Genomic DNA, 22,526 nt, shown 5'->3' with positions numbered 1-22,526 from the left:
AATCTTAATATGCGTCAATGAGACAATAAATAAATATCTCTTCTCTATCCATTATTATACATCTTCATCATTAAATCACTATATGGCACATGGGCCATGGATTTTGTAATGCATTTTAAAAACCAAATTGTTTATGTAGACAGGCACTGCGCAACAAATATTTGCCTGGTGCCCTACACGTCCTGACTAAAAGCAGTCCTCTCCTTCCACACAGCCTCTGAGTAGGGTGAGGGCTCTTGGTTTAATCACATCCTCAGAGTAATTGGCACAGCTCTGACCTGGTGCTTGGCTAACCAAGGGAAATCCCAGTGGGGACCTTGGCTCAGTGATAGGTCACTTCTGAATTCTCATGGGGTGGGGGAGATGGGGCAACGTTTTATATATACATATATATATGTACATGTATACATATACATAAAACACTGACTGCTCAGGGAGAGAATGGTTGAAGGAAAGGAAGTAATACTATGGCATTTTGCAAAATTTGAGGTAACTAGCAAATTGTTTCTCTGATCCTCATAGATTTCGACTGAATCATCTCTAAGAATTGTCCTTAGAAGCTGTGTGTGGGGGCGGGGGGAGGAGGGAGTGTGCATTTGTGCACATTTGTATCGACAATTACTCACCAAACAGTGGGAAGAATACACAGGCCCACCCCCAGCTGCGACTGCTGGGGAGATCCCGAAGGAGGCTGGACTGACCTGGGGACCTCGTGTGCCCTGATTTGCTTGGTTGTTCTGTCATACTTGGGGTGCTGATGGCCATCATCAGACAGTCCTGCTGGTGATCACCCACCTACCCCAGAGCCTTACTTCAGGTGTCTTGACTGACTGAGGCTTGGGGAAATGTACGTGTGGAGGGGGACAGGGAAGGGATCCTAGGGAAAACTCCTTCCCTGAGGTTAGGGGCTGGTTCTCCTCAGGAGAGTCTCATCAAAGGGTCATCCCACAAAGTCCTGAAAGCTGGGGAGCCAGGTTAGAAATGGGGTGCACCGTCAAGGGACTCACTGTGGAGGGTTGAACCCCTGGTTGCTTATGGAGGAAGTCACATGTCATGCACAACTTCAAGTTGTCCAAACTTACATTTTAATTCCCTTGAGCTACCTCAACGTTTTATTAAATTGTTACCCAGTAGAGCCTTTGTAGCCTCTGGTGTGGCAAACAGCACTAGTGGGTCTGAGGAGCGTGGCTTGCCTACACCAGCTTCTTCCTGGGGGGTGCTGGGGGACATAGCAGCCTCTTGAGGGAGATGGTAACTGGAGTTTTGGGTCAGGAGCTAAAGGGCAAGGTGGACCGTGGCCACACTGGGAACAGAATGAGGTACACTGGACACGGAGAAAGAACTTCCAGAAGAACTGAAAGCAGAACTTCCATATCCTCAATAGTTTCTAGAGGAAGCTGGTCCCTGGAAGGAAGTGGTGGTTTTTGCACTCCCTTGCAAATGTGGATTACACATTTTAAAAAATCAGGGATTAACTGGTTATCTCTGGTGGGTGATTACAGATGGGTTTAATTTTTTTCTGTGTTTTCTTTGGCTCTGTTAAAGAAAACATTATTCTGACACTTGTTAAAATGGTAAGGAAGATTTTATTCAAGACTATAGCAAAAAGAGTATTGCAACAGGGAAGAGAGATGAGGCTCAACAAGGAAAAGTGGGGATTTATAGCCAAGGAAGGGTGGGAGTCGGTGGATGGAAGATTACTAAGAAGAGACATCAAGGGTAGGTAGTAAACTGACCTAGCAGGATTCTTGCCAAAGGGAGGCCTTGGTCAGATATCAAGGGTGGGGGGTGAGGAATTTGATCAGATATCAAGGTGGATCAGATTTGAAGGATGGTGGTGGGGGGGGCGCCGGGCGGGGTGGGATTCTCACTAAGTTGATTTAGTAGAATTCTTGCTACAACTGGATTAGGCAGGCCCTAAGGGCGAGGTCTCATCAAAAAGAGGGCTGAGAGGAGCCCGTCTAAAGTTTGGTGAGGGAGAGAACGTTTGTAACCTCATATGGGTCGTAAATGTACAGCCACTTAAATAAGAAATGAAAACTGAGAAAATTTCTTTTTTTAATTAAAAAAAAACACCCTCCCAAGAGATATGAGAACTGAATGCAATGTGTTAATCCTGGACCGGAATCTGATCAGAATTAATTTAGTTTTCTTTTTTTTTTTTTTTTTTTGCCATTATTGAGAAAACTGGCAAAATCTAAATATGGTTTAGATTAGAAAATAGCATTGATGGAAATTTCCTGATTTTGATTATTACATAAGAGAATGTCCTTCTTGTTAGAAAACACTCATTGAAGAATTTATCAGTAAAGGAGCATCATATCTTCAGCTTACTCTCCAATGCTTTAGGAAAAAATACTATGTATATATAGAGAGGCTACAGGATAAAGCAAACATGGGAAATGTCTGCATCTGGAGAATTTGGGTGAAGGTATATGGTAATTCTTTTTATTTCTCTTTATTTTTTTATATATACATAAATATATTTTCTAAGTGAAATATAAAAAAGGGTATATGGTAATTCTTTATATTATGTTTGTAACTTTTCTGAAAACCTGAAATTATTTTAAAATAAAAATTTTAAAAGAGAGAGAGCATGTGTGTGAATCCAAACTTAAAGGACTGAATCAAATGCCACCCTTTCCAGGAAGTTCCTCTCAATTGAGATTGCACCTTGCCCAACCTGCCTTGTGGTAACACAGACCATTGTTTTCTTGAAATTCTCTTTAGCCTCTTTTCCTTAAAGGCTCTTACCTCTTTTCTCTTCTAGAGGCAGCACTGCAGGATGGACCCCTGATGGATTCCCGAACTCACAAACCTGGGTCCCAAAGGTGCCTCTGCCACTTCCCAGCTTCGGGACCTTGGTCGTCACCATTGCTATTGATTTCAGACTTCTCATCTATAAATGGTCATAACAAAATGCATCGCACACAGTTGTCCTGAGGAACATATAACAATGCATGCCATGATTCTGATTCTAGAAGTAGCTCTGTAAATGTTAATTCTCTCCTTTTCTTTTCTCTTGAATCAGCCTCTCACCACCCTTGGGGCATAGATAAATATTTGAACCCAATTCTCAGATAATTTCTGAAAAATTTATTCCAATAACTAATATTGACAATTTACAATGCACAGTGCTTGATCCACAGTAGCCCCTTAATGAATGCTGTTCACGAGGTAATACTTGCCCACACCTTTTCTCATGTGGTCATCTCAGCATCCCGAAGGTGTAGAAAAGTCCCTATTCTTATCTCCTTTTGATAGATTTGGAAATGGAGGCATTGAGGAGTTGAATAACATGCTTTTCTAGGTTACATGGCTGTTAAAGAGGAAAGTCTGGCACAAGCCAATAAATCCTATTATTTATGGCAAAGTTTACAGTTGCACTTCCATATAAACAAGTAAATTGCAAGTGAGTCTTACAAAGTGCACTGGATTTCTCTCTGTGTTACCCTGCTTACTCCACCATTCTAAAATAACTTTGCATTCATTTGGTTTATCAATCTTTAATGAGCACCTATCAGGTGCCAAGTGTGTGTTAGGCACTGAGGATACCAAGATGGGTAAGGAGCTCAAAGTCTTGTTGGAAAAAAGACAACTGAATAAAAATCGTGAACACGGTGTAATAGCTGCTCTCTTTAAAAATATTCCATAATATCACTAATGCAGACCATTCTCATCCTGATTGCTCTTAAATTTATAAAACTTTTGCCTGTGGTGATTAGGTTCAGAAGACCTGTGGCTCACTGTCTAGAACATGGAACCTTCCTCTGCAGCTCATGACATGGAAAGCCATTCAGTGATTCCTAGCTATGGAACACCTGCTCTGAGCCAGCTGTACCCAGAGAAGGGAGGACAACCTTTCCTATTTAGAGGAATTTCTAATTTAGTACCCACATCCCTCTTTTCTTAAACAAAACACCCTTTTCACGGCCATGGCTGCCCTCGCTCCCTGCACTGCATTCCTTTCATCTGCAGGTGTCTTGCAGGGCTCACATCCCCCAGGTACTCCCTAAATTCACCCCCATGCTTCTGGCTTAGAAGCTTGTCCACATCAGCTGGGTCAGTAGTCCTCCAAATGGCTGAAGACCCTTTAATGAAAGGAAGTGAGGCAGACAACCTAATTTAGCAGGGAGACAGACAAGCTAATTTGGGAGGGCAAAGGCTCCCAGGGCTGCTTAAAGCAAGGATGTTATTTTGCTTTAGCTACTTGGAAGTCTGACATCCTGAATCTGAAAATCTTAGTTTCCACAACAGACTTCCCTAGACTTCTTCAAACTGCCTTTGAACAGTTTGGATAAGCTGGTTGTTCAAACTGTCAAAGAAATGCTGTTTTCTTCTTAGGAAAAGCCAGGCCTCTCTGTCCAGTGAAACATGACGTACACAACCGTACGTTTCAGCTCACCCTTTCATGTTTGTGCCTAGATTTCCGCTGTCACATCCTATTCCAGAGCCTTTTCCCTTGTTTTCATTATACCCAAGTGGTGCCATGCAATGTGCATTTATTACACGAACGAATGAAACGATGAAAATTTCTAGTGAGCAACACTGGTAAGAAGCGCCAAGCAAAAGGTCCACAAATTTATTTTCGTGAATCCTGTAAAGGATGCCATCGAGTATCTTCAATAGTCAGAGACACTACGCAGACAGCAGCAGTCCCACTGTCCGTTCATTAGTCGATGGCCAGAATGGAAACAGGAGGGAGAGATTCGCTTTCTCGCCTGTCCTGGGCGCCTCGCACGGCTCAGGTAAGCGCAGTCCCTGTAAGACTTTGAGGACCGAAAAACTTCGCCGCCTTTGAAGACAGAGTCCCGGAGAGGATCCGCTGACATCAGAGGGTACAGTCGCAGAGGTCGGGCAAGCCACGGCGGGCAAGGGTTTCTATGTCTGCAGGGAGTGAGGAAGGCGGGAGTTGTAAAAAGGTAGAGCGCCAGTGTGCCCCGGCCTGCTGGTGGCCGGAACGTCTGCCGAGGAGTCTCCTAGCCAGCGGACAGTTCACGCCTTCGCTCCTGGACCGAGACCCCCTCCTCTTCCCTCGGATGGGCCCTTTGCGCTGTCCATCACCGCTTGGCGCCTGCAGCGCTTCCCACCGAGACTCTCCAGCGGGTACAGTATCCGCGGAGGCGGGGCTTGGAGGGACCGGGTGGAGTCAAGTCCTTCTAGTGCCCGCCCTTTGGCTGCGTAGCTGGGTGATTGGATGCTTCTGAAGGCCGCCTTCCAGGTAGTCCAGGCGAGTGACGGGTGGCCCGAGGCCGGTCCCTGGTGCGCGCTGTGCAGTTTGCGGGGTACCCTGGCCGGCGAGCTGTTGGGGGCCCGGCGCCCGAGCGGCCTCCAGGGCGGGGAGGCCCGCAGGGATTTGGGAGCCCTGGAGTGCTGCGCGCCTGTGGTTTCTCGTGTCGGAGAGGTGTCTTTCTGAGCTCTCTGGAATTCCGAGAGCATTTGGGAAACTTCTCGCCCCCACTCCTTGCTCCCTACTTTCGGTTGGAAAAGCAGTTGCTGAGTTTTTTTATTTCCTCCCCCAATCGGACTCTGTAAAAATAGCCGTGCGCCGGGGCGACCGAGCCAAGCTCTGCCGCCCCGGTGTCCTGGGCCGGGTGTGGACCTAAAAATACCCGGCGGTCTGGAGCCTGTGCTCCGGGTGCCGGCGGGTCCGGCCGGGCCGCAGAGGGCGTCTGGAGACCGGAGAAACGGCGGCCGCCTGGCCCCTCGCCTCGGCCGGGGCTGTCCCTTTAAATCCTGGAGGAGGCAAAGAGAAAAAAGAAAGAAAAAAGACGCGGAGCCCCGAGCGGAGGGTGGTTGTGCCAGGCCCCCCACTCCGCCCCCGCGCCGCGGCCTGACTGCCGCCCGCCGCCGGCGCGGGTCCTGGGCGCCCCCAGCAGCGCCGCCCCCAGCCACAGTTACTGTCAAAATAGAAATTAATTGGAGCCGAGGAGGAGGTTGAGACGCAGCAAGTGCATGTGTGGCGGGGCGGGGAGGCGGTGCAGGGGAGGGGGCGGGCGCGCGAGAGAGGCGACCTCAGACATCCGGGCCCTTTAGCCCAGTGCGCACCCCGAGTCGCTGGCGCGGGCAGCGCGGGCGCCGGGCGCGGGGCGCAGGGCTGACAGCAGCGGCGCGGGAGGCGGGGCACGAGGAGGGCGGAGGCGCGGAGCGGGGAGGGAGGAGCTGCCGCGCGCCCGCCACTGCCGCTCGGCTCCACACAGCCGGCGCAGCCCAGCCACGAGACTCTGACAGCCGAGCGACCCGCGCAGCTCCGGCGCACAGGGACGGACGGCGGCGAAGGCGGACGCGAGGACAGCGGCCGGCGCCAAGTGCAGGAGGCGCGCGGGTCCGGCGGCGCGCAGAGGTGAGTGGCTTCGCGTGCCGGGCTGGGGCATCGACTGCGAGGGTCGCGGTCTCCACCGCATCTCGGCTGCTGAGGCGGGTCGGGGGTCGCGGGGCTCCCGGAGGGTGGCTCCGCATCGCAGGCGCCGGGGAGCGATCTCCCGGGCTGTTGCTAGGAGGCCGGAGGTCCGCGCACCCTGGGGCGCAGGCTGGGGCAGGGGCGCCCCCGGCGCGGCGGGCAGGAGGCGGGGGGTTGTGGTGGCTATTCAGGGGCTCCGTTCGGCAGCCATGCAACGGGAGGAGGCGGGAGGAGGGAGGGAGGAGGGGAGAGCCAGCGAAGAGCGAGCCAGCGAGCGGGCGCCGCGCCTCCTGGCTGGCACCGCGGCCCGGAGCGAAGTGGCGCGCGGGGCTGGAAGGGAACTTATACGGGCGCGTGCGGCCCCGGGCTCGGCGGCGCCTTTGGGCCCGGGCGGGGCGGGTCTGTCGGCAGCCACAGGTGGTTTCTGCCAAAACTTTTACCGCACTTCTGCCGGGAAGGCGCGGGAACATTTTGGAGAGTGGCGGTTTCTTGAGACTTTGGCACCCGCATTGAGGTCTTATCTTGAAGATTAGGAAAGGGACTGGAAAGTCTGGGACCCGGCATCTCGCGATGCGCCTCAAGGGCGTCGTAGCGGTCCCTGCTCGAGGTGGTGTCTTTGCAGGATCCTGAGACCCATGCTGCTGTCCAGTTGGGAAGTTGCGGGAACTGGGAGCACTCAACGGTTCCTCTGTGCCTCGGGAAAGTTAAGCGAAGGCCGGCCCGGTACCTGTCGCCCGCAAGGGTCAGCACAAAGTCTCTTCCTAGCGACGCGCACGGGAACCGGGCGCGCCTTCGCTCATGGTGTGCGCATCTCCTGGTCCTTTGAAAGCGAATCGTCTCCGGCCACTGTATTGCTTTGTTATTAGGGCTGCTTCTTTGATTTCATTAGGAAGAAGGCCAGGAGGAGCCAAAGAAAAGAGAAGCGGCAACAACTCCCGTTTCCTTTGAATCCAGCCGCGGGGGCTGGTACCCAAGCCGAGGTGTGGAGGGTCCAGGACCGAGGGGAGCCAGGAGTCTGTGGCTTGTGCTGCCTGCCCAGGGAGCCTCGCTGGACCATTCTCCAGGCGAGGGCTGGGGTTTCTGGGGCCTCCGGGACGGAAAGAGCGATGACGGTGGGAAGGGAAGACCCTCACAAGAGGAAGATGTGCCTTGGTCAGCTCTGGGAGAGAGGCTCTGAGAAATCCAGTGGTTTGGCCCTGTTCCTCATTGGCCAGGTTGACAAATCCAGGGCAGCGGAGGTTAGCACCACCCGGGTAGCTCCATCCTGGGCTGAAAGAAATCATTATTCCCAGAATGGGTCTGATATCCGGGTGTTGCAAGTCGGTACAGAACTGCATGGGAGTTGGAAACACTCAGTCCTTCATTCTGGCTGGTTCTGTTCCCACTCCTTATTCCCCCAGCCCCAGCAAGTACCTGAGCAGAAAGCATGTCCTTTGCTTTAAAGGAAGTCACAGAATTTTGGAGCTGAAAGAGACCCCAGAAACATTAAAGAGTGCTCATTTTACAGAGGAGCAGATTCAGGCCCGAGGAAGGAGAGTGACCTGCCACAGTGGTTAGAGGCCCAGGGAGACTAGAAATGACATCAGCCTCCCAGACCGGGGTGGAGAGAGTTCCCTCAACAAGGCCTTGTAGGGCCTGAGATCAGAAATGCCACTCCCACACCCCAAGCCCATCATGGGCTCATTATCTGGTACTTTCTACATCCATGCTTGCCAGCTAATTTCCTGTCCTCTGCCCTTGGCTTAAAAAAATCAGAACTGTCACTGCAGATTTCCAGTCTGACACTATCCCAACTTTTCCTGCTCCCTCCTCACCCCAAATTCCTCAAACTCCTTTTGTAACATAATGTGGCTTGATTAGCCAAGATGAGTTTGCAGCTTGTCTCACTGTGAGGCACCCACTTTCCGTAGGATGCCAGAACTCTGTTTTGCTGGTAATTAGGTTTTACAGATATTTTTGAAAGGGAGCCCAATTCTGGATCAATCACACTTGGGCACAAATGCTGTGCTGTTGTGGATACTAAATGAGAAAGATGAGCAATTATCTGGGGGTGTTGGAATAAATGTTGTTATGGGTATTTGACACAGCTATTAGACATCAATGAGTGGGTTTTCCGTAAATGTTTTTTACATTGTATTTTATTGAGCAAACAAAGTGTCTTAATTAAAAAGAACTGGGAGTTGGCCATTTAAATGTTAGCCACTTGTTTCTTACCAGTGTGTATGGGCAGGAAGGATCTGAGTGATAAACAGAATGATTGTTAAGAGAACTTTTTTCTCCTGAACCTAAATATTCTAGGGCAATGCTTATTCTTCAGTCTAAAATGTCATGTACGGTCCAGCAGAACCGTATTAAATCAAAATAATTCTGGATGTGGTGTGTGTCAATCTGTATTAGTCAGAAACGACTTATAAGAGAGAACATTTTGTAAGTTTTATGCTTTCAAGGGCACGCAGTATCAAGAATTCAAGGCTAATGCAGTGGCACCGAGCATAATTCTTCTCTCACGAACAGATAAGAATCAATGTCCCCATAGCTGCACTTGAGGCTTCTGGAGAAGAAACCAAGATCTGGTATCTTCATGATAATACGATGTTACAGTTTGACACTGCCTTTTCACTTTCATTGCATGCTAATCTCATAGGTAACTCATAGTTCATAGTTCATCTCTTAACAGATAGGGAAACCAAGGCAGAGAGAGGGGAGAATGTTATTGCTGTAACTCCATTCACTGCAGTAACATACTCTGAGCATGCAGCTTGGGGTTTCTGGGCCGACCAGGGTGAAAGAGTCCCCCTAATAATATTGCGACCCCCCAGCCCTCTCCAGCACTGCAGTCACAAAGGGGTTTAGAGGTGTGGCAGGGTTACAGTGACAGTTCATGGGCGGCCACTCACTCCCATGGGGGCCTGAAGGGCTGCGTTCTCCACCCCGACTGTGGGTGAGCCATTTCCCTCCCTCTTCCAGAAGGCTGTGGGAACTTGGGCGAGGAGGGACCAGCTGGCTGAGGCTGGGGCGGGGGTGTGGGATCTGTGCCTGTGGAGGGCTGAAGGAGTCCAGGCTATTTATAACCCCTCCTCCCCTCCTGGGAGGAAGAGACTCAAGGGTCTGGAACCAGGCTTGGCGCTGACTTCTCCCCAGGATGGCTGTGCCCACTGGAAGAAAACCTGCCACCCACTGCATGGCGGGGGCTGGAGTGAACCCTGACCCGTGTGGAGGGGCCCCGCGGGGCTTCTGGCAACTTCAGCTGCTCTGGGGGATCTGGGATACAAGCATTCAGCAAACAAAAAGCACCCCTAGAGCCAGTGTGGGTGCTTTTTCTCAGGCACTGACCCCCTCATTTGTACAAAATGAGGCACACCCCAGAAACCTCACAGGGTAGAGCTTAAGAACCTGCTCAAGTGGGGGTAATTTGCTTCTCTGAATAATGGCAACGATGATTTTTATGCAGGAGGAGATTCTGAAAGCCACAAATCAGACGTGGCTCCCTCTGACCGTGAGCTGTGGCATCTGTTCGGTGCTGGTTGCGGAGGTCTGAGGCGTGCAGCCAGAGCTCTTTCCCTCCTCCCCACTCCTTCCCCAGACTAGTCCCCTTTGGTCCCCCTCACCTCCCACTCTTCAAGCCAACACTAAAACCCTCCTTTGTCTTCAGATACATAGTACCTGCCATCCCACCGACTACAGCTTCATTCCTGAGACTGGGCGTATTTTCTCCCTGGGTCAGTGGAGGGAGGAATGGGGGTGCGGCGGGGGCGGGCAGAGGAAGCAGGCGGGGCACTGAGCTTGTCTCTCTGTTTAACCCCTTGGAGTGAATTAATCCACCCTTCAGAACCATGTCAGGCGCTCACAGCAGGTTTCACCAGGAGGCCTACCTGGAGAGGTGGGTGCTGGGCAGCTCGTGGCCAACGGTGGTGCCCTGAGAGCCTGGGGCAGCTTTTGGGGGCAGGGCTTGTGTTGCTCATCGTCACACCCTCAGCGCCCACCGCAAGACCTGGGCACGGAAGATGTTTACTGAACGCACACCGAGGGCTGGGCATGGGTGGATGGGTGGACGGCAGTCAGGCTTGCTCCTTCGTTGCCATCAGCTGTGTTCCTTGGCGCTGTGAAGGGGGTGTTGGCAGGGCAAGGATCTAGAAGCGGAGTGTGGATGAGAAGAGATGGGGTTCCATGGGCATTTTGAGAGCCCCAAGTCAAGCTGATTGCTTGTCTGGGATGATGGGAATCCTGTCATCAATTCGCCTGATAGCGTTGCATTCCTGCTCTGAGGGCTGTCACAGCACAACCCAGCCTCACAAAGCCACAGCGGGACTCTCCTCTAGTGAGGCAGGTGGGCCGCTCCTGTGCCACCCTCCTGTGGGCTCTCTGGGGTCTGGCCCCTGCCTGCCTCTCTGACCCTCCTCCACTCCCTGTACTCTAGCCACCTGGCTCCTTTTTGTTCCTTGAACACACGGAGCTCACGTGTTTCTCCTTGTCTGTTCTCCTGTCTGCAAGGCCCTTCCCGCAAATCTTCCCACAGCTGGCTTCACCTTGTCATTAGATCTCAACTGAAACAGCCTGGTAATACGTTCGTCATAGCGTCCCAATCTATCTGGGATAGAAACTTGATTCTCCTGCTGTCTATCGTCTGCCTCCCCGACTAGAATGTAAGCTCCAAGAAGGCAGGGAGCTTGTCTGTTTTGCTCCCCATTGTATCCCCAACCCCAGAACAGTGCCTGGCATGTGGCAGTGGCTGAGGAAGTAGTTGGTGAGTGCTATGCTCATTAGTGCTAGGGGGTGTATGAAGATGAATCAGCCAGGGGCCCTGCCCTCGGGATCTCTTTAGCTTAGAGGTGGATGTAAAGCTTGTTCATACTCACTCTGATGTGTGGCAGGAAGGGAAGCTGGCATTCGAGAGATACAGCCCAGGAGGGCTATGGTCTAGCAGTGTTAGCCCTGATTCGACAAGGCTGGTTGGCTTAGGTGGAGGGGTCTTCTTTCAGGTGTTTTGTTATGAGTTGGGGACCTCGGGAAGCTGAGCCACTTCCAGCACTGAAGTTCCTCCAGCTTGCTTGGCTGCCACGTCTCTCCCTCTCTCTTCTGTTTATTTACTTCTTTGGTGAGCAAGAGTTCCAAGCATAATGCCATCCTTGGAGAGTTCGGAATGTTGTGTTTTTCCACCAGCTCCATTCATTTGCAGCCTCCTCAGAACAGCTGTGGACAGCTGGCTGCCAGCGTGGATGTGGGGAGAGCTTCTCTTCAGGGCCAAGGGGTACACTCAGCCCTGCAGGAATGGGGAATTTCATTTGTGTTTCACACCCTGCTGATTTCCAAACCCCACTGAAATGGTGCCTGTAAAAACAGGTTCATGAGGAAATTAAAAAACTATTAGCATTCAGTTTGCTGCTTATTTTCTGATTATAAAAGCAATAAGGGTCATGATGGAAAATTTGGAAAATATGGAAAGGTGTAAAATTAAAATGGAAAACTGCTTACAACACCCTGATTTTGGAATATTTCCTTCCAGTCTTTTTTCTGTATCCACTAACACACACACGCACGCGTGTGTGTGTGTGTGCGTGTGTGTGTGCATTTGCACACACAGAGACCTACTCGCATATAAATGTATTAAGATTAAATGTTGTTTTCTACAACTTTCAAAACCCATATCATCTTTTAATAGACAGAAGGTTTCTTTTTCTTGGGAGTCTGGAAAATTCCCACTGTGAATCACTGATATTTAGAAGAAAATGTATTTTCCAAGTCTCCTCACTGGTTGAGAATACTTCAGTAAGCTTTACCATCCACAGTTTGAGTTAGGAAATCAGCCCTCCCTCCTGCCCACCCCCAACACTGGATGTGGTTAGAAAGGTACTTCTCACTAAGTACCTGCCTCCGTGACCTTGTTAAGAGCCACTGGTATATGGTGTTGCAAGCTGTCCCTCAATGAGCGTTCTATCACATTTACCAATGCCATCATGCTCTTTAGAAACATATTTTAATGGGTGTGTTGCATTCCTTCACGTAATGTATCATACTTTATTTATCATTACAAAACACAAAACAAAACCCAGTGCCCATTAGCTAATCATTCCTTGACCTACAAATAACAGCAGGAGAATCTTGAGAAATATGAACCAGTATCATTGGATTAGCGTGTTTAGGGCATCACCATTTGGGGAAAACCTTGGTTCCTTCAGAAGCCCAGGGGCTTTGTCACTGTCACTGCTATGCCCATGGTCTAGAAGAACACCCAGCGTGCAGCGGATGCTCACGATATATTTTGCTGAATGAGTGAAATACAGAATACTTCCTGTGGGAGGTGAGACCCTGATTAAGCCCATTGGTGTCAAGGCTTCTTTTGAGTGTGAGTTTGCTGGAGAAGGAGTGCAGGGCCCTGGGGAGGGGTGGGGGAGAGCATCACCTCCTGGGAAGCAGAGTAGGAAAGGGCAGCATGGGAAGTGGCTTTCTGACTTAATAGTTTTGATTGGTTTTTGGAGGAGGTGAAGTTTAGGTGGAGTCTTGATGTAAGGAGTTAGTGGCACTTAATTCCATGAGACAGGAACTAGAGGGCACCCAGGGAGGAGCAACCTCAAGGTCAAGAGAACCCCAAGGTCAAGAGAACCTCAAGGTCAAGAGAACCCCAAGGTCAAGAGAACCTCAAGGTCAAGAGAACCCCAAGGTCAAGAGAACCTCAAGGTCAAGAGCGCGGGGACAGGTTTGCCAGCCTAGGATGTGGGGTGTAGCCCAACCAGGGAGTGGCTAGAGACAGAGATCCTTCGAACCAGAAGCTCCTCAGGAGCACAGAACCTACTCCCAGGGGAGGATGGGTCCCCAGGGACCATGGGGTCTCCAACCCTGCCTCAGGCAGGTATTGTCCCCATCCTGCAGATGAGGAAACTGAGACACGTGCAGGGGTGGTGAGGAGCATGGGTCTGGAGCTGATCAGACCTGAACCCTATGTCTTGGCCACTTTCTGGTGGTCACCTTGGGCACATTACTTAACCTCTCTAAGCTTTAGTTTCCTTGTCTAGAAAACAGTGATAAGCAACTTCATAGGGTGGTTGAGAAAATGGGATGAGATGATACACACAAAGTACTCTGCACAGCTCCTGACAAAAATGAGGGGTCCCCACATGGAAGCCACAATTATTCACGTGTTTTGTGATTTCTATTTCTAACCTGAAGGGAGAGTAGAGAGAAGACCAAGGATTCGTGTTGAAGAACTTTCAAGACTTTGTTTTCTTCCCCCTCCTCCTCCTCCTCCTCCCCAAGCTACCACTATGCTTCAAGGGATAAAAATCCTACGAGACAGATGACTGTTGGGAAGCCAGTGCTCACATGTAGGTAGAATTAATGTCACTTGAGGGGTGACAGGATCCCTCTCCTTCCCTACCTCCTACAGAAGGGGAGACACACTCCTTACGGTCATCCTGAGGCTTCAGTGGCTCAGTCTCGATATTGTTGTCAGGGGCACACTGCTCAGGAACGCCTGGCGTCGTTGGTCTTTAGAATAGAGAATGGCCACACAGAGTCTGGGACACGGGACAGGTCAGTTTTGCCGACTGGGAGCTGAATGGATAAACGGCTTATGACCTGGAGCAGCACAGCCTAGTGAAGATATAATGTGAGCCATGCAGGTAATTTAAAATTTTCTAGTAGTCACATTTAAAAAAAGTAAAAAGAGATGGGTAAAATGAATTTTAGTAAGGTTTTTTGTTTAACCCAATATATCCAAAGTTGAATTATCATTTCAACACGTGACACCAGTCACATTTCAAGAGCTCTGTAGTCTGGAGACAGGGCAGGGGGCCTGGGGCACAGGTCAGGAGGGTCAGTCTTGGGGAGGCTGGTGCTACTTGGGGGACTCTGTATGGCCAGGGGAGGAAATGTGTCAAAAGCAAGCAATTTAGGAAAGAAGTGAAGGGTTGTGAGACCTGACTTTTATCCTGGCATATGGAGGGCAAATTGTGTATTCCTGGGTGCCATTCCACTATGGGCCTCAGTTTCTTCAACCACAAAAATGAGATTGTATTATCTCAGAGCCATTCTGGCTCTGGTGTTCTCTAATTCCTGCGAGAAAGGCATGGAAAGCACATTTAGCCACTTCCTAAGTTTGAAGTGGGTGGAGATGGGGCTTGGAGAGAAAGTTTGGGCAACAGAGAAACCTGCTGGGCACCACGTTTTAAAGCATCTCATTGGAAAGTTCTGCCTGGACAGTTTAGAGAGACATACACGCCTCTCTAAGCCTCTCCAAGAATGGACAATATCCAGTCACTGCCATTAAGTTACATTTATTTAAAAGTATGTTTTGGGGATGCAGGGGGGCCTCCGTTAACTATTGTTTTTAAAAAGTGACATGTTTTCATTGTCTTTAAATCCTGAAGCTGCCTGTTGTTCCTGGTCATCCCAGATGGCTGTGAATGGCAGCCATAAAAGAGGGGAGGGGCCCTGCAGGAAATATTAGAACAAAAAAGGAAATATTTCAGCTCTGTCATAAATGGGCACTTGGCCTGTCCAGAGAGGATGTGGGAAGAGAGAGGAAAAAAGCAGCAGGTGTGTTTGGAGGGAAGGGTGTGTCTGCAAATGTATTTTAAGCTCCTGAAGTCAGAGGCGCTGGTTTCATTGCACTCTGGTGCGTAGGATTTGAGGTTTTTATCTCCCTGCCACAGACTTCTGTTGGGGGGAAGGAAACTCTCTCTCCTTTCTAAGGAGTGTTTCTTCTTTTTAAATTAGGTTGTCAGTAAGTAACTAGCTGTGTCTACCTGGGGATCCCCTGTTCCCACACAGGAAAGGGCCTATGTGCTCTAAGAGCTGGTCCAAACACTTCCATTCACGGAGGAGGAAACTGAGGGTCAGAGAGGCCCCGCCACTCTCTGAGGTCCCCCAGCAAGGCAGGGAGGAGCCCAGGCCAGTGCCAGCGGCTGCCACGTGTCCTTTCAGCCACACAAGGGTGCCTCCTGGGTTTTTGCTTTCTGCGCAGTTAACAGATGACTCAACCAGGCTGCCTTGAATCATTTTTAAATGAGGATTTCTCTTTTATGTTTTCCTAAACTAGATTTTTTATTACTTTTCCACGCATTGTTTGCTTTGAATTTCTAATTTAATTTTTTCGAATAGGTCAATACTTACGTGGTTTAAAATTCAAAAGGTACAAAAGGGTATTCAAAGTAAACTGGCTTTCCCTCACCTCATCTCTTAGTTCCCTTATCCCTAGGCAACCACTGCTACGGGGCTCTTCAGTTTAAAGATACTGAATGCACATACTGGAAAATATGTATATGTGTGTGTATGTATACATACATGTGCATGTGTATTTAAAATTTTTTTTACCCAAATGGAAGCGTACCATACACATTATATTTCACTTTACATTTTCCACTGAACAGTAAGTCTTGACTATAAAGAATTTCTTTGTTCTTTTTTGCTTGTTTGTTTTGACTGCGTAAATTCCATTATATGGCTATACCTTGGCTTATTTAACCAGGCCCTTATAGATGGATATTTTGGTTTCCAGTCTTTTGCTTATCCAATACTCTTGGTTTTTACCCAATGATTTTTTTTTTTTAAAGGGAACGCTATTTATTTATTTATTTATTTATTTATTTATTTATTTATTTATTTATTTATTTATTTATTTTGGCTGTGTTGGGTTTCCGTTTCTGTGCGAGGGCTTTCTCTAGTTGCGGCAAGCGGGGGCCATTCTTCATCGCGGTGCACGGGCCTCTCACTATCGCGGCCTCTCTTGTTGTGGAGCACAAGCTCCAGACGCGCAGGCTCAGTAGTTGTGGCTCATGGGCCTAGTTGCTGCGCAGCATGTGGGATCTTCCCAGACCAGGGCTCGAACCCATGTCCCCTGCATTGGCAGGCAGATTCTCAACCACTGCGCCACCAGGGAAGCCCTACCCAATGATTTTTTTTTTTTTTTTTTTTATGAAAGGAAACCTTGAGTTTTCTGAATACAAACTGATAGCCTTCTAAGCTTGCTGATTTATTGTTCACAAGGTGCCTCAAAGAATAAAATTGCTTAATTGTTTAAGGATTGAGAGCAGAATAAAGAATTTTTTGCATTGAACTGCCTGGAAAACAAATCCTATGGTCGACATTATTAAACCAATGTTTCTTGAGTTCCTACTGTGTGCTGTGCCAGGCAATGGGTGCAGGTGGGGAAGCAAAGAAGAAGGAGGCTTGTAGGACAGCACTCCTGTTCTTGGCCTGGAGTCAGGGGCGGGGGTGACTTTGATGGAGGAAGAAAACAGTTAAAGCAGCACTGGGGGCGGCCTCGATGAAGGGAAATAAAAGCCACAGAGGGGATGTTAGGGCCTTTGACTGGGGGTGGGGTGCAGGGTGTCAGGGAGGGGCTCTGGGCTGACTGGCTGTATGTGAGCGGTGAGGTTTCCTGCCCACAGCTCATGGCACCATGTCCTTGGTCCCTCTCATCTGCCTCTCTTGGTCACCGTCCATCTGCAGAGTCCTCCACAGGGCTGGGTCTGGGGCCCCGGCTCAGCCAGGTAGACTCTGTGTCCTTGCTGTGCTCCTTCTGAGCTTGAGGGGCTTTGAAACCGCTCTGTATCCCAGGAAGACAGAGCTGTCCTCAGTCTGGAGAGCAAGGCTCTCCCTCAGGCCAATCCCTTCTCAGCAAATGGACAGTGATGGCAGAGCAGCCGCATGGACAGAGGGGATTGGGGTCAGTGGAGAGAAATCAGTCCCACTGTGTTGAAGGAGGCACCCTCAGCCCGCTTGAACTGGACTCCCCTGGGCTGTCCCTGTGTGTATGCAGCTCCGTGTTCCCCTCCCGGATTGAGGGCCATCTCCTTTCAGGAACACTGGCCCCAGTCCTTTCAGCCTGCCCTCTTGGAGGCTCAGAAAGCTTTCCAGAAGCAGCCCACAGCCTGAGTGTAGGCCTTTATCAGTGGGGTTGAAGGCAACCAACTAGAGTAGCTGAAGAGTTCCAGACTGGCCCTAGAAACTGCCCATCACAAAGAAGTTTTGCTTGTGTGTGGGGGTTGGGGGAGGGAAGCTGGGATCCCACCGAGAACACAAGGTGCATTGGAGCTCCCCCTGTGTCTCCAACCTGGGCTAAGTTCTGCAGAGCATCAGAAGAAGCCCAAGACATGGTCTTGGCCTCAAGATCTGAAAACCTGGCTAGGAAAATGCTGATGTATGTAAGATATACACAAGCCTAATGCTGAAGAGCTAAATGATGCAGTATATCTTGTAAGAGCTGTAAGACTTTAAGGAAAAGAGAGGTTGTATTCCTGGAGTCGACAGGGTGTGAGACTTCAGACGGACCTCAGAAAGGGAGTGTGGTAGGAGGATGGGCACTGACATCAATTTAGCGACTGCTACATGGCAGGCACTGCCCAGGTGTGATGCGCCCATTCAATCCCACGGCAGCTTTTAGTTAGACGTTATTATTCCCATTTAACAGAGCTCAGATTTCAGAGCCCATATTCTTTCCACTGCACCTAAATTGACACTGAGGTTCCTAGAGATTATTCAGGGAGAGAGGAACAGCTTGAGCAAAGGAATGGCGGGACCAGTGTGCCCTGTGTCACGCTCCACCAAGAAGTCGCCTCTTAGCAGAAAAGCGTGTGTAGGAAGTAGGAGGAAGTACATTTGATTAAAGGGGTCAGGCTTGGAGGATTAATTGCAGTAAATCTTTTGTTTATTTTTGAATTTTACTTTACTTTTTTATACAGCAGGTTCTTATTAGTTATCCATTTTATACATATTAGTGTATATATGTCAATCCCAATCTCCCAATTCATCACATTCCCCCCCCGCCCCATGTCACTTTACCCCCTTGGTGTCCATATGTTTGTTCTCTACATGTGTGTCTCTATTTCTGCTCTGCAAAAAAATGGTTCATCTATACCATTTTTCTAGGTTCCACATATATGTGTTAATATAAGATATTTGTTTTTCTTTTTCTGACTTACTTCACTCTGTATGACAGTCTCTAGATCCATCCACATCTCTACAAATGACCCAGTTTCGTTCCTTTTTATGGCTGAGTAATATTCCATTGTGTATATGTACCACAACTTCTTTATCCATTCATCTGTCAATGGGCATTTAGGTTGCTTCCATGACCTGGCTATTGTAAATAGTGCTGCAATGAACATTGGGGTGCATGTGTCTTTTTGAATTACGGTTTTCTCTGGGTATATGCCCAGTAGTGGGATTTTTGGGTCATACATGGTAATTCTATTTTTAGTTTTTTAAGGAACCTCCATACTGTTCTCCGTAGTGGCTGTATCAATTTACATTCCCACCAACAGTGCAAGAGGGTTCCCTTTTCTCCACACCCTCTCCAGCATTGGTTTTTTGTAGATTTTCTGATGAAGCCCATTCTGACTGGTGTGAGGTGATACCTCATTGTAGTTTTGACTTGCATTTTTCTAATAATTAGTGATGTTGAGCATCCTTTCATGTGTTTGTTGGCAATCTCTATATCTTCTTTGGAGAAATATCTATTTAGGTCTTCTGCCCATTTTTGGATTGGGTTGTTTGCTTTTGATATTGAGCTGCATGAGCTGCTTGTAAATTTTGGAGATTAGTTCTTTGTCAGTTGCTTCATTTGAAAATATTTTCTCCCATTCTTAGGGTTGTCTTTTCATCTTGTTTGTAGTTTCCTTTGCTTTGCAAAAGTTAGGTCCCATTTGTTTGTTTTTGTTTTTATTTCCATTACTCTAGGAGGTGGATCAAAAAAGATCTTGCTGTGATTTATGTCAAAGAGTCCTTCCTATGTTTTCCTCTAAGAGTTTTATAGTGTCCAGTCTTACATTTAGGTCTCTAATCCATTTTGAGTTTATTTTTGTGTATGGTGTTAGGGAGTGTTCTAATTTCATTCTTTTCCATGTAGCTGTCCAGTTTTCCCAGCACCACTCATTGAAGAGACTGTCTTTTCTCCATTGTATATCCTTGCCTCCTTTGTCATAGATTAGTTGACCATAGGTATGTGGGTTTATCTCTGGGCTTTCTATCCTGTTCCATTGATCTATATTTCTGTTTTTGTGCCAGTACCATATTGTCTTGATTACTGTAGCTTTGTAGTATAGTCTGAAATCAGGGAGTCTGATTCTTCCAGCTCCGTTTTTTTTCCCTCCAGACTGCTTTGGCTATTGGGGGTCTTTTGTGTCTCCATACAAATTTTAAGATTTTTTGTTCTGGTTCTGTAAAAAATGCCATTGGTAATTTGATAGGGATTGCACTGAATCTGTAGATTGCTTTGGGTAGTATAGTCATTTTCACAATATTGATTCTTCCAATCCAAGAACATGGTATATCTCTCCATTTGTTGGTATCATCTTTAATTTCTTTCATCAGTGTCTTATAGTTTTCTGCATACAGGTCTTTTGTCTCCCTAGGTAGGTTTATTCCTAGGTATTTTATTCTTTTTGTTGCAATGGTAAATGGGAGTGTTTCCTTAATTTCTCTTTCAGATTTTTCATCATTCTTGTATAGGAATGCAAGAGATTTCTGTGCATTAATTTTGTATCCTGCAACCTTACCAAATTCATTGATTACCTCTAGTAGTTTTCTGGTGGCATCTTTAGGTTTCTCTATGTATAGTATCATGTCATCTGCAAACAGTGACAGTTTTACTTCTTCTTTTCCAATTTATACTCTTTTTATTTCTTTTTCTTCTCTGATTGCCATGGCTAGGACTTCCAAAACTATGTTGAATAATAGTGGTGAGAGTGGACATCCTTGTCTTGTTCCTGATCTTAGAGGAAATGCTTTCAGTTTTTCACCATTGAGAATGATGTTTGCTGTGGGTTTGTTGTATATGGCCTTGATTATGTTGAGGGAGGTTCCCTCTATGCCCGCTTTCTGGAGAGTTTTTATCATAAATGGGTGTTGAATTTTGTCAAAAGCTTTTCTGCATCTATTGAGATGATCATATAATTTTTATCCTTCATTCTGTTAATATGGTGTATCACATTGATTGATTTGCATATATTGAAGAATCCTTGCATCCCTAGGATAAATCCCACTTGATCATGGTGTATGATCCTTTTAATGTGCTGTTGGATTCTGTTTGCTAGTATTTTGTTGAGGATTTTTGCATCTGTATTCATCAGTGATATTGGTCTGTAATTTTCTTTTTTTGTAGTATCTTTGTCTGGTTTTGGTATCAGGGTGATGGTGGCCTCATAGAATGAGTTTGGGAGTGTTCCTTCCTCTAATTGCAGTAAATCTTAACTCCCAGCCTCTTTACCTCTCTGTCCAGTTCACTTCTGATTTTCACCTGGTTTAGCTCAATTCTTGTATGCTTCAGGGGATGCCATAATGTCGATTTTCGCATTAAATGATAGAATTTAAGAAGAGATAATCCACTTGATACCAAGTATTAAAACCATGTATTTCAGCCCCAAACCAAACTGGGGTAATTTTTATCCATTGACCAGTATCTCTTATGACATTTTGGGAGATTGTTTCTGGAGCCACTTAAGGCACTGTTGTAAAAATGCAACTACCAGCACAAAGAAATATCAGGTCATTGGACTCAGGTGTTAAGACATCCCAGAGGTGTGTGTTTATCAATGTTTTCTTTTTTTTAAAATAAATTTATTTATTTATTTAATTATGGCTGTGTTGGGTCTTCGTTTCTGTGCGCGGGCTTTCTCCAGTTCCGGTGAGCGGGGGCCACTCTTCATCGCGGTGCACGGGCCTCTCACTGTCGCGGCCTCTCCCATTGCGGAGCACAGGCTCCAGACGCGCAGGCTCAGTAGTCGAGGCTCACAGGCCTAGCCGCTCTGCGGCATGTGGGATCTTCCCAGACCAGGGCTCGAACCCGTGTACCCTGCATTGGCAGGCAGATTCTTAACCACTGCGCCACCAGGGAAGCCCTATCAATGTTTTCTAATCCTGTAGATGGATGGTTCTATATTTCAATTTCTATGAGAGCCACGTGACTTGTTAATGACCTTGTGGCTCACAGTCAAGGAGGAGAATTCCTCATTCATTACACTCTCTCTGTGTGCTGTGGGCCAAGTAGTACGTGTTGTTAAGGGTGGTGAATGGACAGGAGCAGAGGAAAGTATGGGAAGGCTAGTAAATCTGGGTAATGGTTAGGTTGTGAGATGTGCTGGAGAGATTCAAGGATCCCATTCCAAGGCCCAAGTTTGCGTAAGTGTCCTCCAGTAGGTTTCTATCCATCTATGTAATCTCAGTGTTCCTCCTCCCTGGTACTAACTTACAAATAAATATAAACCACTTGAATGAAAAAAGCCTGCCTGCTGTTTTTCTGACTGCCTTTAGCATTGGGAATTAATGAAGTCTTAGTAGATCTGAACCTCACCTGAAGAGGTTATGGGCGTCTTATTAGGCTTCTTGCCTTGATTCTTATAGAATGTAGAAAACTCCTCAAGGGTAGGAAAATGTTTCCTGTCTCTGGTTTAGCTCTGATGTTAGATGTGCTTGTGCAAGTCATCTCCTAACTCAGATTTCAGCTAGTTTCTGAGAAGCTGGAAATTGTGCTCACAAGCTGGGCAGTACTGATGAGAAAGCAGAGGGCAAGATCCCAGTCATTCTCCTTGCCAGCCATGGGAAAGCTGACGAGTGTGTGCTTGCCTTTGTCTACCTGGAGCCCTGGGATGTTTTCCTAAGGTGCTTTTAGAGGAGAGTGGGGCTGGAGGGAAAGGTTGTAAAAGTGAATTATTTGATAAACTAATATTTCTGCTTACTTTTTGGAAAACTAAATCACGCTATGTTTTATCTCCATTGCTTTGCCAGAAATTCCTCATGACAGATTCTGATGCACCAGATTGAGCCATCTCGCTGAGCGGCACCTATTTGCAGAAGTCATTAGAAGCCATTGTTTAACCAGAGGCTTTTCTGTTCCTTCCTTGCAATTTTCAAGACCCTGCATTTGTACAGACCTGACTCAGCAACATTCTATTTTGAGAATTTACCTCTTCTCAGATTCTGGACTACGCTTCCCTAGTTTTCTGCCCTTTGTTCAGGAACGGCTATTGCATAGCTCTTGAGTCCAGGTCTGAAGTAGTCTTGCCACATCTTTGTACCAGGACTCTGCCCAGCTCCTGGGTACAGGAGTGACTCCTCCTGCCTGCCTCATGGACAAACTAACATTTTCACCATTGTAAATTGTTACATTCCCGGGGAAAGTAGCCATTTGCCA

The 22,526-nt window shown here is 47.8% G+C and overlaps 1 protein-coding gene across 2 annotated transcripts in view; it reads left to right on the top strand.

Moving 5' to 3' along the window:
* Positions 1–6,140: 6,140 nt before the first annotated feature.
* The window catches only part of ZBTB7C (zinc finger and BTB domain containing 7C), a 373,879-nt gene continuing 357,493 nt past the window's right edge, over positions 6,141–22,526 (top strand). For both annotated transcript variants that reach the window (XM_059894669.1, XM_059894671.1), the window contains exon 1: positions 6,141–6,343. The gene's annotated coding sequence lies outside the window, so the exon portion shown is untranslated. The remainder of the gene's footprint in view (positions 6,344–22,526) is intronic.

Source organism: Balaenoptera ricei, chromosome 14, assembly GCF_028023285.1.
Source record: "Balaenoptera ricei isolate mBalRic1 chromosome 14, mBalRic1.hap2, whole genome shotgun sequence".
Taxonomy (NCBI): Eukaryota; Metazoa; Chordata; class Mammalia; order Artiodactyla; family Balaenopteridae; genus Balaenoptera; species Balaenoptera ricei.
This window is presented reverse-complemented; position numbering and strand designations above follow the sequence as displayed.